At 37.1% G+C, this 25,389-nt stretch overlaps 2 protein-coding genes across 3 annotated transcripts in view; one reads left to right on the top strand and one right to left on the bottom strand.

The window, feature by feature from the left end:
* The window catches only part of PDGFD (platelet derived growth factor D), a 257,644-nt gene that overhangs the window by 54,061 nt on the left and 178,194 nt on the right, over positions 1 to 25,389 (top strand). The window lies entirely within an intron of this gene.
* Positions 17,379 to 25,389, bottom strand: part of DDI1 (DNA damage inducible 1 homolog 1) — a 77,236-nt gene continuing 69,225 nt past the window's right edge. Inside the window, exons 2-3 of the transcript XR_010113489.1 lie at positions 24,574 to 24,650; positions 17,379 to 17,605 (exon numbers count right to left, since the gene is read on the bottom strand). The gene's annotated coding sequence lies outside the window, so the exon portion shown is untranslated. The remainder of the gene's footprint in view (positions 17,606 to 24,573; positions 24,651 to 25,389) is intronic.

The following is a 25,389-nucleotide window of genomic DNA, read 5'->3' as shown; positions in this document are numbered from 1 at the left end:
TGGTTAGCTCGTTTGATAATGTGATAGGAGCTGTTATTATGCCACTCTTACCAATGAGAAAGTTAAGGCCAGGAAAAATAAATGACCTGCTCAAGGTGATGAGAGGTGCACTGAGCACAGAATACCAGGCAGTCTGGATCCAGAGCACACTCTATTAACCTCTGCACTCTGCTATATTGAAAATAAGGCCACACCAAATGGACTACTTTGCAACATTCTTTTTTTTTTTAACTTAATGATGTAGCTTAGATAGTTCTCCATGGCTTTCTATATAACCATAACTCATTAATTTTAATTAGTAGCTAATAGTTCACAGCATGGACTATTCTAATTTATTTTGACATTGTCATGTGTATGGACATTAGGGGATTCCAGTCTTTCATTATTACAAATTGCAACAAATATTCTTGTATATTCTTTGTGCAAATATTGCAGTATCTCTAACAGATACACCTAGAAGTAAAATGATGAGATAAAGCCTACGTACAGTATTAAAATTTAATAGATGTTGCTAAATTTTGATCCAAAAAGACTTTGTTTTAGCATACATCAATAGCATTTATTGATGGGAAAATATGGTCCAAGGGTCACATCATCTCATTTGATCACTTCAGTAACCCGATGAAGTATCTATTATTGTGCCTAACTTATGGATGAAGAGACTGAGGCTTAGAAAAGTAAAGAAACATCTCGAATCACACAGCAAGTGGGTGTCTGACACAGGGCTCAAGCCTGATTTTTCTAAACTTTCACTTGTGTTCTTTGTACTACATGATGTTAGTTATGCATTCTTTTTTTTTGATTATACTTTAAGTTCTAGGGTGCATGTGCACATCGTGCAGGTTTGTTACATATGTATACATGTGCCATGTTGGTGTGCTGCACCCATTAATTCGTCATTTACATTAGGTATATCTCCTAATGCTATCCCTCCCCCTCCCTCCACCCCACAACAGGCCCCGATGTGTGATGTCCCCCTTCCTGTGTCCAAGTGTTCTCATTGTTCAATTCCCACCTGTGAGTGAGAACATGCGGTGTTTGCTTTTTTGTTCTTGCAATAGTTTGCTGAGAATGATGTTTTCCAGCTTCATCCATGTCCCTACAAAGGACATGAACTCATCCTTTCTTATAGCTGCATAGTATTCCATGGTGTATATGTGCTACATTTTCTTAATCCAGTCTATCATCGATGGACATTTGGGTTGGTTCCAAGTCTTTGCTGTTGTGAATAGTGCTGCAATAAACACACGTGTGCATGTGCCTTTATAGCAGCATGATTTATAATCCTTTGGGTATATACCCAGTAATGGAATGGTTGGGTCAAATGGTATTTCTAGTTCTAGATCCTTGAGGAATCACCACACTGTCTTCTACAGTGGTTGAACTAGTTTACAGTCCCACCAACAGTGTAAAAGTGTTCCTATTTCTCCACATCCTCTCCAGCACCTGTTGTTTCCTGACTTTTTAATGATCGCCATTCTAACTGGTGTGAGATGGTATCTCATTGTGGTTTTGATTTGCATTTCTCTGATAGCCAGTGATGATGAGCACTTTTTCATGTGTCTTTTGGCTGCATAAATGTCTTCTTTTGAGAAGTGTCTGTTCATATCCTTCGCCCACTTTTTGATGGGTTTTTTTTTTCTTATAAATTTGTTTGAGTTCTTTGTAGATTCTGGATATTAGCCTTTTGTCAGATGAGTAGATTGCAAAAATGTTTTCCCATTCTGTAGGTTGCCTATTCACTCTGATGGTAGTTTCTTTTGCTGTGCAGAAGCTCTTTAGTTTAATTAGATCCCATTTTTCAATTTTGGCTTTTGTTGCTATTGCTTTTGGTGTCTTATCTTAAGCACCAAGACCTCTTTCTTTGAATTACCTGCCCTGGGCATTGTAATGAAAACTATTTGAAGGGGTCTTTTAAAATGAGTGAATGATTTAAAAGCCTTGTTGATTGCAAACTCGCAATCATCTGCAATCTCTGTAAGTCCATTTAATATTTCTATCTTATTTATTTATTTATTTTTCAGCCTAGGCAAAGCATTATGTATGTAGCTGATGATACGGACATGTTTCTCTTAGTTAAATTAATGATGGTAGTAATTATGTTAGCAATAGCAATGACATTAATAATAATATTATATGGAGCTTACCATGTGACAGCAACTGAACTGAGCATTAGAAATGTATTCTTTCACTGAACCCTCACAAATAATAAAATCATTCCCATTTTGTATGTGAAGAAACTGAGGCAAAAAGAGGTTGAATTACTTGCCAAAAGTCACACAGCTCTAAGTCTTACTCCAGAGTTCTTTACTCCACTAGTAGTGAATTTTGTTATTGGTGAAAAACAGTGTCATATTCTCCCTAAAATTCACAGGACTTCATCTCTACTATGGAATTTTAGTTTACACTGACTTTTGTATTCATTTACTGTTTTTAAGAAATATTAATATCACAAATTTACCAGCTTAAAACAACACATTTATTATCTCACAGATTTGGTGACTCAGAAATCCAGGCACAATTTAGGGGGTCTTCTACTCAAATTCTGATGAAGGTGTCAGCAGGAGCTGCCACCATCTGTGGCTTGAAGTCCTCTTTTAAGCTCACTGTTTGTTGGATTCAGTTCTTTGTGGTTACAGGATGAGGTCCTCAGCTCTCAGAGGTCATCCAGCATCGCGTGCCATATAACCTCCTCTCTAACATGGCAGTTTGCTTCTTTAAGACTAACAAGAGAGTATCCTTGATGCTTCTTGTTTATTACCTATAGATCGACCCTCTTTTAAAGGGCACATGTGATTCGGTCTCTTTGGGGATAATCTCCCTTCTGATGAACTCAAACTCAATTGATTAGGGACTTTAATTACATCACAATGTTTTTTAACCTTTGTCACATTTTATATTCTAATCATGGAAGTGGTCTCATCTTCAGAGTCCTGCCTACATTCAGAAGAGGGCATTGGCCGGGCGTGGTAGCTCACGCCTCTAATCCCAGCACTTTGGGAGCCTGAGGCAGAAGGATCACTTGAGGTCAGGAGTTTAAGACCAGCCTGGGCAACATGGTGAAACCCCCATCTCTACTGAAAACACAAAAATTAGCCAGGCGTGGTGGCACACACCTGTAGTCCCAGCTACTTGCGAGGCTAAGGTGGGCAAATTGCTTGAACTCGGGAAGCAGAGGTTGCAATGAGCCGAGATCATGCCACGGCACTCCAACCTGGGCAACAGAGTGAGATTCTGACTTGAAAAAAAAAAAAAGGCATCATACAAAGGCGTGGGTCACTGAGGATCATATGGAATTCTGGCCACCGTAATTTCTAATGAGGAGGACTTGCTTCATCTCTACTGCTAGTCTTCAAGTTTTCTAAAGGCCTGGAACTAATAGTCTTTGTTTAGCTTCCTGTATACAACAAAGTTCCTTGCACAGAATGGGCAATCTGTGCTTTCTGAATAATTGAATGAATGTGGACTTTTTGTCTTTGTGCGTCAGTTCCAGCATCTCGCCCAAGATGGTTTTGGCATAGGATCAGTGTTAATATCAATGATGCCTATTTTTAGAAACACAAACAGAAGTTTTTGCTATCACTGTTTGGAAGTTATGCTGATGCACAGGTAGTAATCTTGTCTCTGAAAAAATTAACTATGTCTTATGGTATTAGTTTGGCTATACTTCTTTGTGGTTGTTATCATTCCTCAGAGCTAAAAAAATGTGAACATATGCTATCAATTAGTGGGTTCATGAGGAATTTTGCAAACAAATACTGCCAGAGTGCTGAAAATTGGAATTACCTCATCTTGTTTACAACTGTCCTGCATGGAGGTTTGAGATTACATAGTTTATTAATTATGGTTAGAATTCTTTTAAGTCATCTACCAATGATTTACTCTGCTCCTCAGTTCAGAAATATAAGTTTCTAATATATGTATTACCTAAACTCCCTGTGGTGCTGGTTTAATTTTTTTAAATGAAGATTTAACAATACTTCTAAAGTAACTCTTTTGTAAACACTATGCTTATTTGGACAACTACACATGCCATTCTGGATTTCTTTGTAGACCTGTCTCAAATGCAAGTGGTTTTTCTTCATAATTCATGATAATACTAATATCTACTTACACATAACACCTAGAAGTTTACTTTTCTTTTGGAGAAGTATGTAGTCTTTTCCAGCAAAACTTTCAAAAAAAGTTTTCCAGCAAAACTTTCAAAAATTTCCAGGAATTATTTTACATGGCAGTTTTTGTACTTCTTCCATTTTTATTGTCAGTTTCCTTTATCTCCATGAGACATTATTTTCCTACTGTCATTTTGGAAATTATGGCTTTCACAGCTGAACTACATGAGCCATCACCTCTATACAGAATATTACTAACTCCACACCGAGAAAAATGTCACGTAAAGCTGAATAAGCGTTTGGAAAATATGAAAGCATATACAACCAGACGGTTTAAATAATTGGAGATACAAATATCCTTTTTTCTTTTAGTCTTATGTGAGTTAGATAAATAACTGACCAAATGCTTTTTCTTACCCATGTAAACATGGTTTATTTTTTTTTTCTCCATAGTTTGCTCTCAACTTTAATGCCTTCATCTAAGTGAGGTGACTTTATCTAGCAGGCATTTTATTTGTGCCTGCGACTTGGTTAGTTCGTGTAATTTGAGAACACTAGTTGTTAACAAAACATGATACAATGAACTGTGTGTACTATAATAAAGACTGGAATTTTGGGGCATAATTTTAGCTCTTCCCTCCTTCTTGCTCAGCTACAAATGGAGCAGAAGATTCCAATCAGAGACCTGAGGTCAAAACCATACCAGCTGTTACCTCTGTGTGATCCTGGGCAAGTTACTGTCTGGGTGATCTTCATCTGTCTCCTCATTCTGTGAAATGATAATCACGGATCCCCCATTAATGGGGTTACTTATATGAGTAATGTCTGTAAAGTGCTTAACACAGTGGCACATAAGTTTCACTTAAATGTTACCTATTTGCATTTCATTTCATCTTTTATGATGCTGGTATACATGGTGAGCAACAAGAACAAAGTCCTTATTGGTGAAAAATAAGAGTTCTCCTATGTAGCGTTCCCATAGATATGTGTAAATTTGCATATGGTATCAGTGTTTGAGGTAACAAACAGCTGTTTCACAAGGTAGTTGTGAATATTACCACCTGTTTCTGGTGATAGGTAGTATTCAGAGACTTAGAATCTTCTTCAGAGAAGTTTCTGTGTACAATCATGAATCACTCAACAATGGGGATACGTTGTCAGAAATATAGGCATTTTCTCGGTGAGAATATTAGGTGGTTTCGTCATTGTGTGAACATAATAGAATTTACTCACACAAACTTAGATGGTGCAGCCTACTACATGCCTAAGCTATAGATGGTTTGTAGCTTTGGTCCTAGGCTACAAACCTGTACAGCAAGTTATTCTACTAAATACTGTGGGCAGTTGTAACACAATGTTATGTATTTGTGTATCTAAACATAGGAGAGGTATAATAAAAATATATTGTAAAAGATATACAATGGTTACCCCTGTATTAGACACTTACCATGAGCAGAGTTTGCAGGACTGGAAGTTGCCCTGGGTGTCAGTAAGTGATTGGTAAGTGAAAGTGAAGGTCTAGAACATTACTGTACACTATATAGACTTTATAAACACTGTACACTTAGCCTATACTAAATTTATAAAAATATTTTTACTTCAATAACAAATCAAAATTAGCTGATGCTAACTTTTTGTCATCTTTTAAACTTTTTGACCCTTTTGCAATAACTTAAAATAGCTTAAAACACAAACACATTATACAGCTGTACAAAAATATTTCCTTTTTTAGATCCTCATTCTATATGCTTTATTTCTATTTTTAAATTTTTCTTTCATTTTTATTTATTTTTTGTTAAAAACTAAGACACAATTGAACATATTAGCTTAGGCCTGCACAGGGTCAGGATCATCAATATTCAGTGTCTTCCACCTCTGCATCTTGTTGCACTGGAAGGTCTTTGGGGCCCTAACACTCATAGAGCTGTCATCTCCGTATCTTTTTCTGGAATACCCCTTGAAGGACCTGCCTAAGGCTGTTTTACAGTTAACTTTAAAAAAAATATAAGTAGAAGGAATACACTCTAAAATAATGATAATATAGTAAATAAGTAAACCAGTTACATAGTCATTTATAATTATTATCAAGTACTATGTAATGCACCCCATTGTATGTGCTATACTTTTTTTATGACTGGCAGTAGAGTAAGTTTGCTTACACCAGCTTCACCACAAACATGTAAGTAATGCATTGCACTATGATGTTAGGATGGCTGCAGTATCTTTAGGCAATAGGATATTTTCAGCTCCAATATAATTTGATGGGGCCACAATCCTGTATGACATCCATCCTTGACCAAATGGTTGTTATGCAGTTTATGACTGTATATGTGTGCATGTAATATTTTCACAATATTGGGTAGATCCTTCCATATATATTTAGATATAAGCATATATTCACATATATATATATATACACACACATAATTGTCTGTTTTTATTTGAATATTTTGCTCATTGAGAAGGGGAAAGAAATATGTTCAGGTGAAAGATTTAGGTATAAGTGGATACACACAAATAGGGTTATAATGGACATACAGAGGAGACTGAGGAAAAAACATACAAGAGATTTTGGTTATACTTATAAAAATAAAAAGGTAACATTTAGATAGCCCTTGTAGTAAGCCAGAACTCACCTCAGTACTTCACGTATTAACTCATTTAATCATCATAAAACAACTCTATGAGGTGGAAATTATTAGTATTGCCACTTTACAAATGGGGAAAACTAAGTCACAGAAATGGTAAGTGACTTGTTTGTGGCCATGTGACCAATATATGGGGGAATAGGGATTTGAAGCTTTGTAGTGTAGGGTACATGTGCACAATGTGCAGGTTTGTTACATATGTATACATGTGCCTTGTTGGTGTGCTGTCCCCATTAACTCGTCATTTAACATTAGGTATATCTCCTAATGCTATCCCTCCCCCCTCCCCCAACCCCACAACAGGCCCCAGTGTGTGATGTTCCCCTTCCTGTGTCCATTCTCATTGTTCATTTCCCACCTATGACTGAGAACACACAGTGTTTGGTTTTTTGTCCTTGCAATAGTTTGCTGAGCATGATGGTTTCCAGCTTCATCCATGTCCCTACAAAGGACATGAAATCATCCTTTTTTATGGCTGCATAGTATTCCATGGTGTACATGTGCCACATTTTCTTAATCCAGTCTATCACTGATGGACATTTGGCTTGGTTCCAAGTCTTTGCTGTTGTGAATAGTGCTGCAATAAACATACGTGTGCATGTGTCTTTATAGCAGCATGATTTATAATCCTTTGGGTATATACCCAGTAATGGAATGGCTGGGTCAAATGGTATTTCTAGTTCTAGATCCTTGAGGAATCGCCACACTGACTTCCACAATGGTTGAACTAGTTTACAGTCCCACCAACAGTGTAAAAGTGTTCCTATTTCTCCACATCCTCTCCAGCACCTGTTGTTTCCTGACTTTTTAATGATCACCATTCTAACTGGTGTGAGATGGTATTTCATTGTGGTTTTGATTTGCATTTCTCTGATAGCCAGTGATGATGAGCATATTTTCATGTGTTTTTTGGCTGCATAAATGTCTTCTTTTGAGAAGTGTCTGTTCATATCCTTTGCCCACTTTTTGATGGGGTTGTTTGTTTTTTTTCTTGTAAATTTGTTTGAGTTAATTGTAGATATTAGCCCTTTGTCAGATGAGTAGATTGCAAAAATGTTTTCCCATTCTGTAGGTTGCCTGTTCTCTCTTATGGTAGTTTCTTTTGCCATGCAGAAGCTCTTTAGTTTAATTAGATCCCATTTGTCAGTTTTGGCTTTTGTTGCCATTGCTTTTGGTGTTTTAGACATGAAGTCCTTGCCCATGCCTATGTCCTGAATGGTATTGCCTAGGTTTTCTTCTAGGGTTTTTATGGTTTTAGGTCTAACATTTAAGTCTTTAATCCATCTTGAATTAATTTTTGTATAAGGTGTAAGGAAGGGATCCAGTTTCAGTTTTCTACATATGGCTAGCCAGTTTTCCCAGGACCATTTATTAAATAGGGAATCCTTTCCCTATTTCTTGTTTTTCTCAGGTTTGTCAAAGATCAGATAGTTGTAGATACACGGCATTATTTCTGAGGGCTCTGTTCTGTTCCATTGGTCTATATCTCTGTTTTGGTACCAGTACCATGCTGTTTTGGTTACTGTAGCCTTGTAGTATAGTTTGAAGTCAGGTAGCATGCTGCCCCCAGCTTTGTTCTTTTGGCTTAGGATTGATTTGGCGATGAGGGCTCTTTTTTGCTTCCATATGAACTTTAAAGTAGTTTTTTCCAATTCTGTGAAGAAAGTCATTGGTAGCTTGATGGGGATGGCACTGAATCTATAAATTACCTTGGGCAGTATGGCCATTTTCATGATATCGATTCTTCCATTTGTTTGTATCCTCTTTTATTTCATTGAGCAGTGGTTTGTAGTTCTCCTTGAAGAGGTCCTTCACGTCCCTTGTAAGTTGGATTCCTAGGTATTTTATTCTCTTTGAAGCAATTGTCAATGGAAGTTCACTCATGATTTGGCTCTCTGTGTCTATTATTGGTGTGTAAAAATGCTTGTGATTTTTGCACATTGATTTTTGCATCCTGAGACTTTCCTGAGGTTGCCTATCAGCTTGAGGAGATTTTGGGGTGAGACAGTGGGGTTTTCTAGATATACAATCATGTCATCTGCAAAGAGGGACAATTTGACTTCCTCTTTTCCTAATTGAATACCCTTTATTTCCTTCTCCTGCCTGATTTCCCTGGCCAGAACTTCCGACACTATGTTGAATAGGAGTGGTGAGAGAGGACATCCCTGTCTTGTGCCAGTTTTCAAAGGGAATGCTTCCAGTTTTTGCCCATTCAGTATGATATTGGCTGTGGGTTTGTCATAGATAGCTCTTATTATTTTGAGATACATCCCATCGATACCTAATTTATTGAGAGTTTTTAGCATGAAGGTTTGTTGAATTTTGTCAAAAGCCTTTTCTGCATGTATTGAGATAATCATGTGGTTTTTGTCATTGGTTGTGTTTATATGCTGGATAATGTTTATTGATTTGCGTATGTTGAACCAGCCTTGCATCCCAGGGATGAAGCCCACTTGATCATGGTGGATAAGCTTTTTGTTGTGCTGCTGGATTCGGTTTGCCAGTATTTTATTGAGGATTTTTGCATCGATGTTCATCAGGGATATTGGTCTAAGATTCTCTTTTTTTGTTGTGTCTCTGCCAGGCTTTGGTATCAGGATGATGCTGGCCTCATAAAATGAGTTAGGGAGGATTCCCTCTTTTTCTATTGATTGGAATAGTTTCAGAAGGAATGGTACCAGCTGCTCCTTGTACCTCTGGTAGAATTCAGCTGTGAATCCATCTGGTCCTGGACTTTTTTTGGTTGGTAAGCTATTAATTATTGCCTCAATTTCAGAGCCTGTTATTGTTCTATTCAGAGATTCAACTTCTTCCTGATTTAGTCTTGGGAGGGTGTATGTATCGAGTAATTTATCCATTTCTTCTAGATTTTCTAGTTTATTTGCGTAGAGGTGTTTATAGTGTTCTCTGATGGTAGTTTGTATTTCTGTGGGATTGGTGGTGATATCCCCTTTATCATTTTTTATTGCGTCTATTTGATTCTTCTTCAGGGCATCCACATTTCAATGACCAGAGGTGTGTAGGCTGCCTCTGGCAAAGGTTCAATGACCAGAGGTGTGTGGGCTGCCTCTGGCAAAGGGACAGTGCTCCTGAGGATTCAAGTGGTGGAAATGCTTAAGGGAAAAGATTAACCCTTCCATTCCTTTTTGTTAGGCATCATGCATGTAGTCGACTTTTGCATTAAAAAAAAATTGCTCTTCATTAATTGTGAACATGTATTTTCTGGCTTCTCTTTATGTTCCAATTTGTGGGTTGAGAGGTATTAATGAACTAGTGTGGTATTCAAAATATACCCATTAGCATTTTGCAGATTAAAGCAATCCGTGTTATTCTTAAAAATGCATGTACGAGCTTAGACATAACATGCACGAAGGGTGATATCTATATTAGCAATTGGATAAGTATTAAATACTAGAATTGCAAATAGTTTCATTTTTTAATAATTATAAAGATTTAATTTGATTTAACCAAAATTTTAGAATAGTAAATGAAGCAATTTGAGTTTTTTTCAAGGCAGGAAGATGAGATATATTCCATTTTTTTGGTTTGATTTATTATTATTATTATTGTTTTTGAAACAGTTTTCACTCTGTTGCCCAGGCTGCAGTGTAGTGGTGCAATCTGGGCTCACTGCCACCTCTGCCTCCTAGGATCAAGTGATTCTCCCACCTTAGCCTCCAGAGTAGCTAGGACTACAGGCATGTGCCACCACACCTGGCTAATTTTTTGTAGAGACAGCATTTCACCATGTTGCCCAGGCTGGTCTAGTACTACTGGGCTCAAACGATCCGCCTGCCTTGTCCTCCCAAAATGCTGGGATTACAAGTGTGAACCACCTCACCCAACAGGAAAATGTTCATATTTCATCATAACAGTAATTTAGTAATTTATTGGGAAAAACTAGAAATTATTTAGGATAGATATCTAAACTTTGAAACTTTTATTATGAAGGACAAATTTTTAGAGCACTGCATAACTAAAACACAATGCTGGTCCTTCCTACTGTCAAGACTGCCTGGATTCAAATTTTGGCTCTGCTGATGATTAGCTGGGTAGTGCTTGCTCAAATTGATAGAGCTCCTTCTCAGTCTCTTCTGTGAAATAAACATACTAACACATTCGCCTCCTAGTGTTATCATGAGAACTGGCTCTGAGAAAGCAGTCAGTGAATGTTAGATATTATTCTTTTATTTCATTGTTAGTGTCTTCCTGCTGCTTTAACTAAGAAGGTGATTTTTAAAACCTGCTCAATGTATATAAGAAGTTTCACCTACCTTCTCAAAGATAAGGCAAGGATCTCCCTGAACAGAGTTTGTATTTTTTGTGGCTTGCCCAGTTCTGTATAACATTGTGCATTTTTCTTCCTTTTTGTATTTAGCGAATACAAATAAGAAAAACAGAAGAGGCTAGATGTAGTGACTCACACTTTGGGAGACCGAGGTGGTAATATCACTTAAGCCAAGAAATTTGAGACCAGCCTGTGCAACATAGCCAGACCCCATCCCTACAAAAAAAATTAAAAATTAAAAATTAGCTGGGCATGGCAGCACATACCTGTGGTCCAAGCTACTCAGGAGGCTGAGGCAGGAGGATCACTTGAGGCTGGGAGGTTGAGGCTGCATGCATTGTGCCATAATTGCAGCACTGCTGTATGGCCTGGGTGACAGAGGGAGACCCTGTCTCAAAAAAAAAAGAAAAACAGAAGGAAAATATTTCCCCTCTCTATATATGATTTGAAACCTCTTAGCCTGCTTTGGATTAGCAAATACTTCTTATGGGAGCAACTACAAATGTAAAGTAAAGCAAACATCCCCCTTACCACAGACACCTTGTATTTCTCTTCCTCTTCTTCCTTTTGCTTTCATCTATTCTGGAAAGCCCAGGTTTCTTGGCATCTTACAGAGCCTCAAGCCCAGCAAATAGGTAGGAGGGTTGAACCAGGGTAGCTGTGGTGTCTAATCTTTGCCTTTCTCTCACCAAATAAATGCCTCGCCCTGAGTCATACACATAGTAGGCACCATGTGGATACTTTCATATTTGTTACAAGTTCAAACAAATTATATGATTGAAATGGCCTGTTTTCATGTAGAAGTTGAGAACCCATCTCAACAATTATTGAAATGTTTTCAGGCAAAGTACTATTTGTTGTGGCATTTCACGGAGGAAATCCTCTTTTCTAATGATTGAAAGTGATTTTTATTCAAAGTATTCAGGGCTTTTGGAGAGGACAGTTGCAGTTTTCCTCTTAAGGTAATAGAACAACCATTTTAAGTATCTGAAATTTGCCGTAGAATTAAAATTTAGGCCCCACTAAAAATGATTTGTGCTTAAGGGAAGCAGTATAGTTGGCGTTTAAAGTGAAAACAGGATTCAGACTGACAGGACATGTCAAAGCCCATTTGTTAAGTAGTTGGACAGATTAATTATTACCACTAAGCCTCCATTTCTTCATTTGTAAAAGGAGGATAACAGCTGCATCTTCTTCATAGAGTTGGTGCGGGGATTGTTAGAAAAATCTGTGTAAAGCACTTAGCACAACTGCAGAAGGCAATTCATATACTACAAATATAAGTTATTATTATCTCTTAAAGTGTCAATATAATCTCTGTATAACATTAGCATCTGGGAACCATTTGAGGGCTGGATCCTAACCACTTACGGAGCACCTCATGTATGTCAGGCATTGTTCTAGATGCTCATGTTCTTTTATCAGCAACCCCAACTGGTAGGTGCTATTATTTCCTTGTCACAGATGAACCTTAAGAACAGAGGAATATAAAGGTTCAGTTTCTAGTTAGTATGAAAATGCTCATATCTGACTACTGCGTTGTAAAGGATTGGAAATCCTTGTATATGTGACAAATCATGCTTCTTGGAAAAAATAAAATTTTCTTTGTAATTTCTGTGGTCTAAAATCTATCGATATATGAACACCCTAATAAATGTCCCAATACATATGAAGTGTTTGGTAGAGTGCATGGCCTGCTATTCTTATTACTTGATTTTGAAAGCATGTGAGTTTATCATGTTAGCACTGCGCAAAATAGCAACTGCCCTGTTGAGTGTGCAGCTCTTGCTAAGGTCTGGGGATTCGTGCAGAGGTCTGGGGCAAACCTCTTGACCTCGTTTACTCTCTCTTTCAACAGTCGTGGAGTGATAATGTCCAGAAGTACTATAAGGCCTGACTTGTTGAAGAATAAAACTATTTAGTATGAAAAGCTGTGTTGAGATAAGAGGTAATAAATAGTGACCTCACATAAGTGAATTTGTGATTATTCAAGGCCTAACCATATAATCCATCTCCTTGTAACCAGTCTGGCCACATCACTACTCCTTAGCACAACTTCAGTTTTATACCCTTTGGAGAAGGAGCTTTACACCATTGGATAAAATTGTACCATTGATATCTTCTTTCAAATTTACATTCTACACCAGTCCTTTATACAGTTGTGTGCCTAGTTACAAATAATACCCTGATTTGTTGTCCAAGTTATCAAATATTGACCACTCATGAGGCAACTTAGTCAGTTATTCCAGAAACCCCTATGTAATAAGACACCTGTAACAGAGATACTCTTAGAATGATTGTATGTATACTACATAATGAATGAAGGAACCTGTAAATCTTCTGTGCATCCTCTGTCACTCTGAGTGCCTTGTGTTTAGTGAAGTCTAAAAATGTTTGCTGAATGAAGAAAGGGAATTTGGGGATTACTAATAATTCTAATTTGTTCGTTGTCTTTCTTCCTTCTAGGATGAAATCAAGAGTTGAATAAAATATACCATACACAGCTCTTATTTTGCATTAATACTTGGCTTTAAATTATACAGTGAATGCAATGCTTCCTATTTGCTGTTTTTTTTCCAGAATTCCTAATATTTTGACCAATACCTAAATAATTGTTAGCCATGTTGTAATAGCTATACATAAGAGAGCTACTTTTTTGTAGTTTTTTTTTTTTTGCAGGAAAATAAAACAGCTATTGGACATATGGATCCTTGAATAATTCCTTTGAGAAAAATAAAATTGCAGCTCATAAACTTCAATTGATATTTTTAGATTAAAATTAATGTCTTTCAATGAAGACATTGCAGAAAATTTTACTGCAATAATAACAAGAGATTCAGAACTTAATACCAGATTCTCCAAGTGCCTAAGTAATTCCCTTGGGAATATGTTTAGGCACATCTGCAGATTGTATTAATTCTTCCTTGCCACTGGGGGAGTATTGAGTGAGTTATTGTTTCAAAGTACAGGCTGTGGAATAATCTGCTTCAGAACTAATATAGCTAACTCACATTTTTATCTCCTCATATATCAGTAAGAGGGATTTCATTTCTAGTGTGAAATATATGAAAAGATAAATAGGATATTAGAGTTTGTAGGATGCATCCTTCTCAGGATTGGAGCTGTATATTTGGCCTTTCCAAACACTAACAGTAACGGAGATTGCATGCGCAAGTGTTCATTACAGAGATGATAGACTTTTCTATGGAGCATGTTTTATAGACTAAATCTTAAAGGAAAATGGTAAGAATACTTCTTACATATCGAATGTGCTTCATCTCCAAAAAATAAGTCTTTCTCTTTCCTTTCCCTCCCTCCTCCTTCTTCTCTCATTTTCTTTTTACCATTTTTTTGTCTCTAAGACAGTAAGGACTGTGTGACAGGAAACTGATTTTATGAGGAGAATTTTAGGTGTGGATGGCAGGGTCTTGTGGTGACTGAAAGCAGGAGCTTGTTAGTCTCCCTCCAGCCTCCTACTTATGGAACCCAGATTAGGGCTGAGAGAGCTGCCTACTTCAGTGGAATGAGTGGTTTTCAATAATCAAAATATTGTTTGTTTATTAAGTTATATGTAATTCTTAGGTGTATTGTGTGCACTGTGCTAAGTGCTGCATATACAGTATTGAAAAAAAAACGTCAAACTCTTTCCATTATGGAGATTATAGTTTAGTTGGGTGACACTAAAGAGTGAAGAGAGAACAAACAAACAAACAAATAAATATATTTCAATAAGGGAAGAATACTGGGCATTCTAATTGAGGTTTGGTAGGTGATCAGAGAAGGAATCTGAGATATAATATTTAAACTGAGATCTGAAGGGTAAGTGGAGGTGAATAAGGTAAGAGAGAAGGGAAGATACGTCCATATACAGGCACCTACCAGGAAAAAAAAGTTTAGGCAGAAAAGATCTTGATGCCTTTGAGTAACTGGAAGGAGACCAGTGTGATTGCTACATCGTGAACTGGAAGCAGGGTTGGAAACCTAGCAGGGGTCACATCATGCAAAGTTTTGTGGGCATTTTTATGAGTTTTTGCTTTGAATTGAGTTGAAAGACATCAAGGCTTTTAAAAAAGAGAGGATCAAGACCTGATACATGTCTTAAGAATTTTACTTGGCAATGTGGGTTGGAGGGAGAAAAAGTGCTTGGGGAAACTAGCTTGGAGACTGTTGCATTTGTCAATGTATGGGATGATGCCATGGCTAACATTTTGGCAGGGCAGTTGGAGAAAAAACTGACTATGTGTGTTTGTATATACGTGTATAGTTATAGATAACAGAATGAATGGAACTTGTCAAATGATTAGATGAAGGGTACTTCAAGATTGAGCACTAATTTTTTTTGTCCTGGGCAGCTGGGTAGATAATAATACTATTTTCTGAAAAGGAAGACAAACTTTGAGGATGGAGGTGGGGAGTTTGATTTTAGAAAAGTGAAGTTTGAGATGCTTGCATCTCAAGTAGGTTTTTGGATATATGATTTTGATGCTCAGATATACATTTTGGCATTTTGAGGCATATAAATTATATTTTATGGATGAGAAGACCTGTGGAGACTTGTATGCAAAGAGAAAAGAAGAAGTGGGGTTGGGGGCAGGATTGATCCCCAAGGAATTCCAACTTTGAGGATCGAGTTAGAGGAGGAAGGGCCAGCAGCTGTTGCTGAAGGAGGGTAGGAGGAGGCCAGGAAAGACTGCAGGAAAATCAAGAAGATGTGCTGATACGATGGCCACGAAAGCTAGGGTATCAAGATAGAGAGGTGGCTATTGTGCCAAGCACTGCTGAGACGGCTGGTAATTTAAGAGGCAAAGCATGTTCAATCAGATGGAGCAACACGAAGATTGTTTAAGGTTTAAGATAAGAGAAGTTGGTGGAGTGGCGGAGGCTGAAGCAAGAGTAGAGTCAGGTGAAGAATGAATGTGGAATGATAAGGCAGGCAGCACATGTAAGCAAGTCTTTAAAGACTTTTTTCTCTGAAAAGGAATTGAGATATTGGGCAATAGCTGGAGAAGGTTGTGAGGTTAAGAGGATTTTTTTTTTTTAATGATTGGAGATACTAGATCAGAAAGAGAGAGGATGAACAGAAAATCAAAGACCTTGCAAAGCCAAAGAGTGGGATTCAGAAGCATGCGAGGGAATGGCCTTTGTTAGGAAAGGAGAAGGAGAAGGTGGGTGGAGCCCATGACATTCTGTGTTTTGGAGATGTTATTTGAAGAGGGAGTTAAAGCCGCATAGATTCTGTTTTCTCAGTAAAGAGAAAATTAGAGTCATTGGCTAAAAGTGAGGGAGTGAGGGAGTGAGTGGGTTTGAAAAGTATGAGGGAGGAAAGAGCAAACTTAGAAGGAAATTGTGGGAAGTGTACACATTTGAGAACTATTCCACAGAACTTTGATAAATCAAACCAATAAAGGAAGAGAAGTTCTGTTTGAAGACAAGCGAGGAGGAGCAGAAGTTTGCCCACTCAGTTTTCTCTATACTGTAGGGGTAGGCCTAGAGGAACCCCTTGGCTCCAAGGTATTCAATCTGAAAACACATAGCTGGGGAAAATGTGTCTTTTCAATAGAGACAGAGCACTCAATTGGTGTGATAGTGTGTGTGTATGTGTGTGCGTGTGTGTGTGTGTGTGCACTGACCCTTCCAGAGCTGCCCCATGTAGGATGATTCAAATCTCCCATCACCTCCCCCCATCACTTTTCTCTAGAATTTGATCAGTAAAATGTAACTTTTCATCTTGAAACCATCCAGAATTCCCAGTGAAAAATCAAATTCTCCTAGAAGGGCTGCTAGCTTGTGAAACTTAAAATCATTTAGGTTTCAGCTAGTTGAAAACAAGATGAATGCCTGCACCCAGGAGCTGGGGGACCACAAAGTGGTGAAAAGAGTCACTCAGTGAGTGGGAAAAGAACCATGCAAACTCTAGCTGCTTTATAATTTTGTAGTAGAATCTATTTGCTTTTTCTAAGCTATTGTTTAATGTCACAGGAAAATCTTCGACCTGGCATGTTCTCAGCCCCCCTATGGAGTGACTCATTCTTTACTTGGATCAATCATAAAAATATGAGATGGAATAAGCATGCAGGACAAATGTTGAAAATCCCAAGATGATCATATTCTATTTTCTTCTGGGTAATCACTACTGATTTTCTTCTGTTTATGTAAGTCCATCACATTGACTCCTATGTCAGATAAGCCACATCATTTGTGCACCTTTTTTAAAAGAGGCTTTATATTTCTCAAAATTATGATAATTACTTATCCACGTGCCCATGATATGACTCTATATAATATATAATAGTTTCTTTCAAGAAGATCAGAATTAGTCCTGATTTTTTTCTGGAGACATGTTTTAATTTCCTTTGGCAGAGATGTCTAGTAATCTGTGAGAAAAGCTGTTGTCAGAATATCGTTTCAGTTGATTTTAACATTGTAAAAGCAGTGGGTCATATTTGCAGTCTGTTTTGCTATTGTCGTATGTAGAGATTTGAGATAGCGCAGAGGGTGAGGGAGTGGGTCCTCGGTTGTTCTGCTGGATGCGATCACAGACACGTTTCTTTTGTCTTCTGTAAAATAAGAATAATAAAATTACCTCTTCCATGAATTTCTTCTGAGGATTTAATGAGTTAATAAGCCCAGAACACATAGCTGTTCCCTGGTAAGCAGTAATCATAAGCCAATTTAGGCATATGAAGAAGCTACAGAACAAATTGGGAGACCACATGATGTAGCTGAAAAATCCTTGTCTTTGGAGTCAGATATCCACAGGTTCAGATTTTGGCACTGATATACACTAGCTATGTGATCTTAGGAACATCACCTTGCTCTCTGAGCCATGGCTTAGGGGCCTTTTTTTCTCAAAGCTTTAGTTTCTTCGTCTTTAAACTAGAAATAGTCACCCTCACTTCATAGGGCTGATGTAACAATTACGTGGGATCATGTGTAGAAAATGTATAGAAAGGCACATGTATGAGGTTTGTTTAACATTTGCTGGGGGTGTTTATATAATGTCAGCTTCTCCTTTATTGCCAGCCAGATTTGTTTCTATTCTGATAGATATGACTGTAGTTATTTCTGACAGCTTACTCAATCCTCATGGTCTGTTACACTTACAAGTCCCTGAACATTAGATCATTTTTGCAATGAGGTGTAGATTTTGGAACAAGTCAAAATCAAGATTATAAAGCCATTAGTTATATAATGGCTATTATAATTATTTATTATAGGAACAATGTAGGCTCTGTTCTAAAAGTACATAAAACCTAATTCCTAAGGAGTAAGTCTTCACTTAGGCCTCATTGAAGGGCATAGTTAAGGAACCTTTGCAGCAAGCTGTGAAAACTGACTCATTAAAGACAGCTTGTCAGCCTTTCCCTGCAAATACTCAGTGCCATATCTAAGAACACTGTTGCTGCAGTTAATACAATGTAAATCAATTTTTGAATATATACCCCAGAGGCTCTTAGCTCAGTCACATTGGGTAAAGTCTTTCCTGATCCAGTAGCTCTATCTGGTTAATGCAGAAGTAGAGAGAAGGGCTGCAGGACTGAAATGTATTGAACGAAGGGGGCATACCTTCCTTAAATACAAATTAGGGACCTTATAGTATCTGTCCCATAAAATAAAAGAAAAAAAATTCCTGATTCTGTAATATTAAACATTTCTTTTTTTTAAGAAAGGAAAACCAATTACTAACATGATTTTAATGTTTAAATATGTCCAACAGAAAAGCCATTTGTGAAACTATTTCTATAGTATGCCTATACGCATGTAAGCAAGCATGGTTTTAGCCAAATACTGTCAGAGACTCTATTTTAATTTACCATGCTTCTTCTTAGACCTAAGGCATCAGCTGTATAGCTGTGTAAATCACACTGTTTTAGCTGGCTTAGAGGCCCTTGGGAATGGTTTAGGATTTCAGTGTTAAGACTCCGTAGTTTGCATAGGGGGCTTTTGAGAAATGAGTTTGCAGGCCAGGTTGCTACATCTGTTTTAGAGCTATAGTAGAAACTTCATCACAGGCACCGTGACTACTGCAGGATCTGTTGGAACTTCTCCTGGAAAAGACCCAGGAGATCAATAATGTGGCACATTCCAGGCAGAATTGAGGGAAGGCACTTAGCTGCTGGACCTGCCTCAGATGTGAGACACAAAAAGAAAGAGTAATTTATTCCATTTTGCTATATTTCTCTATTGCAGTAAAATGTTTCTTAAAAATTATATTTTCAAAAATTATTGCCTGTTTCTTTTCAAATAATGGCATAATTTTCCACAGTGCCTTGTTCTGCTGTACATGTTGTTTTTTTGTTTGTTTGTTTGTTTGTTTGTTTGTTTGAGACAGGGTCTCACTCTGTCACTCAGGCTGGAATGCAGTGGTGTGATGTCGGCTCACTGCAACCTCCACCTCTTGGGTACAAGTGATTCTCCTGCCTCAGCCTCCTGAGTAGCTGGGACTACAGGCACCCACCACCACACCTGGCTGATTTTTTGTATTTTTTTTTTTTTTGGTAGAGACAGGGTATCACTGTGTTGGCCAGGCTGGTCTTGAACTCCTGGCCTCAAGTGATCTGCCTGCCTCAGCCTTCCAAGTTGCGGGGATCATAGGCATGAGCCACTGTGCCCGCCTGTACATCCATTTTTAACATTTACCAAGCACTAAAAGAGATCTTATATATGCTGAATTTTTGTCGGAAGTTTTGTATAGGCTTGGAATAAACAAATCCAAATGTTAAAATTGGAAAATCTATTTCTGTAAGATTCATAGCTTTTTATTGTGGTTGCTGTCATAATATGATTCTAAGAAAACTGTTTTGAGAAAAAAAAAGAAAATACAATTAATATTTCTTTTCTGTCTTTCATTGCTGTCTTTTGAGGAAGAGAGGTCACTGTAATCACTCTTATAACAATTATGATATAGATTTGATTGATAGGGACAATAGCTCCTAATTGTTGATCTCCATTAATTGATAGGGGTAAGAGAGAGTTATATGTTCTACTCTATACTATTTTGATTTGAGGCAAGGGAACTGGCTCTCAAATCTCTTTATCTAGGGAGCAATGGTCAACCGATAGAATCTGTACAATTTGTGCTTCCTTAAGTATGTTATCAATAAGTAGTGTTCAATTTGTTGTGACTAATTGATTATGTTTGACATGTAGCTTGGAGGCTTTTATTTAAAGCAGTCTTTTGGTAAATTTTTTCTTAATGTTAAGAAGGCTGCATCTTGTGACAGAAAATGCAGACGATTTCAAGTCTGGGTGCTTTTCTTGGCTGACCAACCATAGACACTTGGCAATACTCACTTCCTCATCCTGTAAAGTGGATATCATAACTTTCCATGAGGGCTGATCAAGATCAATTGATATAATTCTTGTATTAGCGTTGGTAAACTCTAAATTCTAGCCCATACAATTAAAGTACTATATGCTATTATTTTATTCTTACAATTAATTTTTTGCTATGTATAAACTTGGAATTTTCAACATCAAACCTACATGAAAAAAAACAATAGTGTAATCCTTTGTAAATAGCAAATGAAGCCTGTGTGGTCACCTGTTAATTGCTCTTAGCACTGTTATTTTTAAGAATTCAGCACTGGTAATGCAGTAACTGCCTCCTCCTAGGGGTTCAAGCTCTGTGTGCTCCTCAGAAGAGAGAAGATACACTCTAGATTCTTCTTTTTCCTAATTCATGTGGTTCTAAATTCAGTATAAATTAATTCTCTGACTACCAAAGGAACCCTGATATTTATCACCTATCCAAATTGTTTCAATATTTCAGGATCCAGTTCAAAACCTATTCTCCTCATGAAATACTCTCTGATGACTCTGAAGTTCATTGACTGCTTCATGTTTAAAGACAGTGTCTGATTCATAATTTACCAGTTTACCACTTACGATTCATATGTTTATCACTTTCTAATTAGGCAATTTGTCTCACCTTTCTAACTTTAGCTTTTGGAGGTCCTTAAAGATGAAAGCAGTATAATTCTTTTGTTTTCCTTCTCAATGGATTTTTTCCCGTAGTTTTTTTTTTTCCCCCATCCCACTTTGTTGTTCATGCTTATGTGGAGGAGCTAATGGACAGGTGCACCATTAGAACCTCCCTGGGTATAGAGGGAAGAATTTTGGATCAGTGAGTTCTAAGAGTGCTTACCCAGCTGAGAACATAATCTGGCTGTTCTGATATCTTATAGCCTAAAGAATCCGCGAGTCTGATCTAGTTGACCTTTGTTGGTTCAGAAGATCTTTGCCTTCTTCTTCACTGTTCCTTGCGAGTCCTTCCAAAGTTACCTGCCTTGCTGGAGCCATCTGCCTTCCCAGGAGGTATCTGTTAACTCAGGCAAAGTTCCTCCCAAGTTGTAATAGCCAGACAAGAAGTCTAAACTCAAGAATTTTAATTTTGGTATGTCATGTTTAAAAAGTATGGTATCTCTTATATTCCAGGAAGCTTTTATGTTGTGTGTTTATGTATCCATCAGTTTAACCTTTGTGTTATTCTAGGTAATGAAAATTCTCAGAATGAAGGGATGAATTGAGTGCTTAAAAGCAAATTGTTAAGCACTCAATAAAAAAAGTGATGTATTGAGCTCCACAGGGTATGTATAGACACTTGGTTTACATAATTCTCACCTCTGGAGACCTTTCAGTAAGGCAGAATAAACAGATAAACTTGTAATTATTTGTTTAACTATAATTGTGAGTCAGTAAAATTGTGTGTGTGTATTTTAACTAAGAATATACTCAGCAACCACCATACACAAGGGCTTGTGTAGCTGCAGGTGGCACAGAGAGAAACCAGACATAAACCCTGCATTAAAGGAACTCACTGTAGTCATTTGTGTATAGTCAAGAAACTATTTATTAGCATGATGAAATTGAAGTATTGAAGAAAACTGATTAATTCTAAGGAAGACAGAGAAGACTTCACCAAGAATATAAAGCCTTCAGCTTCCTTCAAATGGAAAAGTATGATTTCACTGATCAAGTGCAAGGTGTGAAAGGTCATGGCTTATTTAGGGAATAATAAGTTGTTCAGTATGACTGGCCACAGAGTATGTTAAAAGTCACATCATGGGACATTATTACAAACTAGTCTAGGCCTCTCTGCCAGTTATGCCAAATGAAAATGCTCTAGGCCTTTTTAAAACGAGTAATTAACACTTATCTGCTTGCGGCACAGCACCAAGGCATGAACCAAACGCTTCAACAGAAGTGGTTTCTTCATGTTTGAGGGAAAATATTGCAGAAATTGTTCTGGGCATCCTGAACCTAAAATCTTTCCGAATAGTTGTTTAGGGAAATGTAAGGAATTGGCTTGCAAACAGTAATCTGTGGGACATTCGCTTGACTTTAGATTTTGTGTGATCGTAAGAAGATAATTTAGAAATAGATTTTGTTTTTTAGACATGTCAGATATACTGAAAAGATGAATAAAAAATAGGACTGGTTGGGCACGGTGGCTCGGTGGCTCATGCCTGTAATCCCAGCACTTTGGGAGACTGAGGCGGGTGGATCATGAGGCCAGGAGATTGAGACCAGCCTGACCAACATGGTGAAGCCCTGTCTCTACTAAAACTACAAAAATTAGGCAGGCGTGGTGGCAGGTGCCTGTAATCCCAGCTACTCGGAAGGCTGAGGCAGGAGGCCGAGGCAGGAGAATCACTTGAACCCGGGAGGTGGAGGTTGCAGTAAGCTGAGATTGCACCACTGCACTTCAGCCTAGTTGACAAGAGCAAGACTCTGTCTCAAAAAAAAAAAAAAAAAAAATTAGCCAGTTGTGGTGGCCTGCACCTGTAGTCCTAGCTACTCGGGAGGCTGAGGCAGGGGAATCACTTCTTGAACCTGGGAGGCAGAGGTTGCAGGGAGCTGAGATTGCGCCACTGCACTCCAGCCTGGCAACAGAGCTAGACTCTGTCAAAAAAAAAAAAAAAAAAAAGACTAAGAGCCTAGGTACAAGAGGGAACTGTTCTTTCTTTCAGCCAACTGAGTTATGGACAGTGCATTGTAAGCTAAAGACCACTGATTCTAACGATGTTTATAATTTATTCTTGAAAGACTTAGACTCTAATTTTCCTGCAGCTTGGAATCTGTAATAAGGACATTATTTGGCACACAGGGGACACTGATTATCTGTTGCTGATACTGAGCCATCTCTATTTACATCAGAGTTTAAACATTTGCCTCGGTTTTCACTTCAGTAAAATAATTTTGTTTATATATTATGCTCTAAGGGAATTGAGCAAGATGAGGACCTGGGAAAAAAGTATTATGACAATGTTTGGGTGATATGTTTATCTAAAGTTAATATCCTTTGGTCTGAACCGGGTGATATTGAGACTATGTTTATTTCTAACTAAGGTAGCAGCAACATGGAGAGGAAAAATGGAATCATTAAACATTTATACATTCCTGGTTATAAAACTGCCTTTAAAATCTATACTTAGTGCTAATCTGTTTTTAGGCTATATTGGAATAGAGAAGAAGTGTAGTCTCTTAAATATAAGATGTCATTGATGATAAGATGTACCATCAATTTAATAGCAGCTTTGGAAGAAGCTGGGGGAAGAAAACTTATATGTCCCATTAAATGCACACACTTTCTTCTTTTTTGCAAAATTCACCCTAAAACTTGCTGTTCCTCCAGGCTTTTTACATAGACCAGTGAATGCTCAGGTAGAAAATATGTAAATTAGCCCAGTTTTCCCTCTTTCCTTCTCATCTCCCACATCTTCTTCAATCAGCAAGACTCATAGACTCTACTCACTAAAGATGTACTACATCATTGCTGTTTTTGCTGCTACTCCTCTAGTCCAAACCACCACAGTCTCTTGCCAGGGGAGACCTCCTTTGCTGTCACTAGCCACCTTAGATATTCATTACACACATAGAAGTCAGAGGCGCTATCTTTCAAAAGGTAGTAAAGGCATGTCACTTTCGGCTTAAAATTCCACACTGGGCTTCCTTCCCCTTAAAATCCAACCTCTTTATCGTCCAAACCCCTAACTCAGTGAATCGCAATGACACAAGAATTCCTGGGAGTCCTTGAGAACTTTACATTGGTCCAATAGATCTAAACACTTTTCATCATAATATAAAGACCTTATTGACTTTTTCTCTCTCACTCTCCCATGTGTACGCAGAGGGCTTTCCCAGAGGTAATGCAACATGCACTATCCCAACACATTGAATGCAGAAGGAGATATGAGAACCAGAAGTTTTCTATTAAGCTGGACATTGAAAAGATGTGCAAAAATGTAAAACAATGCCCCTCTTTTTACCTTCTTTCATTTTGAAAATATCAGTATTTTTCATAAAATTATGTTATTTCTATTAACATGCAATGGGTTTGTTATTGCTATTTCTAAGTGAATAAATAAGTAAATACATGCCTTTGTTTGAATTTCTAACGTGGAAAATGTCTATATAATACATTTAAACAGAAGCGATTTGAAGTCATCAATATTTAGGAGTGTAAAGGGAACAGAAATGTCCTTCAGTGAATGAATGGGTAAACAAACTGGTACATTCATACCTGGAATTCTGCTCAGCAATTCAAGAGGAGTAACTATTAATCCACCAGCAACTTGGATAGACCTCAAGGACGTTTAGCTGAGGGGAGATAAAAAGCAGCCTACTTATATAACAATGTAGCATTCATATAACATTTTCAAAGTGAGAAAATTATAGAGAACCCATCAGTGGTTGCCAGAGGTTAAAATTGGATGAAAGGTATGGCTATTAAAAGATAACACAAGGGGGTTTCTTTGTGGTGACAGAATAGTGCTGTAACAATGGTGATGGGGTGACACAATTCTACACGTGATAAAATTTAATATATATCAAAAAAGTACAAACTGATAAAATCTGAATAAGGTCTGTATCTAAGTTGTATTGTACCAAAATTAATTTTTTTGTTTTGAAATATACTATGGTTATGTAAGATATTATCATTGGGGGAAGTTGGGGTAAGGGCACACTATATATATTTTTATTTTTATTTATTTATATAAGTGATATATGTATATGTAATTCATATATATGATAAATATATACATTGTATTACATGTTTTATATTACATTATATATTTTATATATTATATTTTAAAATATACACATTACATATGTTTTATATTTATATTTTATAATACTTATAAAATATATATTATATTTTATATTATTTTATGTATAATTTTATAAATATATAAACTATAATATATATTACATATATCTGTATTATATATGTGTATAGTTTATTAATTATCAAATTATACACTATATAATTATTTTATCATAATTTATATAATTACAAAATTTGGTTGTATATTATATATTATATATGTATATTTAT

The sequence above is a fragment of the Pan paniscus genome, chromosome 9 (assembly GCF_029289425.2).
Source record: "Pan paniscus chromosome 9, NHGRI_mPanPan1-v2.0_pri, whole genome shotgun sequence".
Lineage (NCBI taxonomy): Eukaryota > Metazoa > Chordata > Mammalia > Primates > Hominidae > Pan > Pan paniscus.
The sequence above is the reverse complement of the archived record's forward strand: the minus strand, read 5'-3'. Positions and strand labels throughout refer to the sequence as shown.